Source organism: Crocuta crocuta, unplaced genomic scaffold (assembly GCF_008692635.1).
Source record: "Crocuta crocuta isolate KB4526 unplaced genomic scaffold, BGI_CrCroc_1.0 scaffold73, whole genome shotgun sequence".
Taxonomy (NCBI): Eukaryota; Metazoa; Chordata; class Mammalia; order Carnivora; family Hyaenidae; genus Crocuta; species Crocuta crocuta.
In genome coordinates, this window is record NW_027529443.1 from 309782 (window position 1) to 309985 (window position 204).

The 204-nt window shown below is 73.5% G+C and overlaps 1 protein-coding gene across 2 annotated transcripts in view; it reads left to right on the forward strand.

Annotated features, from left to right (window-relative positions):
- ZNF668 (zinc finger protein 668) overlaps positions 1-204 on the forward strand; it is a 13307-nt gene continuing 13103 nt past the window's right edge. Inside the window, exon 1 of one of the 2 annotated variants that reach the window (XM_077760318.1) lies at positions 1-56. The gene's annotated coding sequence lies outside the window, so the exon portion shown is untranslated. The remainder of the gene's footprint in view (positions 57-204) is intronic. The other variant, XM_077760319.1, reaches the window with a different exon arrangement.

Below are 204 nucleotides of genomic sequence, written 5' to 3' on the forward strand. Positions count from 1 at the left end.
TCCGTCGGTCGGAGCAGCTGCCGCAGACGCCACGGAGCCAGCCCAAGTTCGTTGAGGTAGGAATCGCCGGCGGAAAGCCGCAGGGACCCCCGGGCCGTCCCAGTGAGAACACAGTCCGAGAGGCCTGTTTCCCCGTCGGTGCAGAGGGCGGATGGGGTTGGCCTGGCGCGAGCAGCGCGGGCGGGGCGGGGGGGGGGGGGGCCC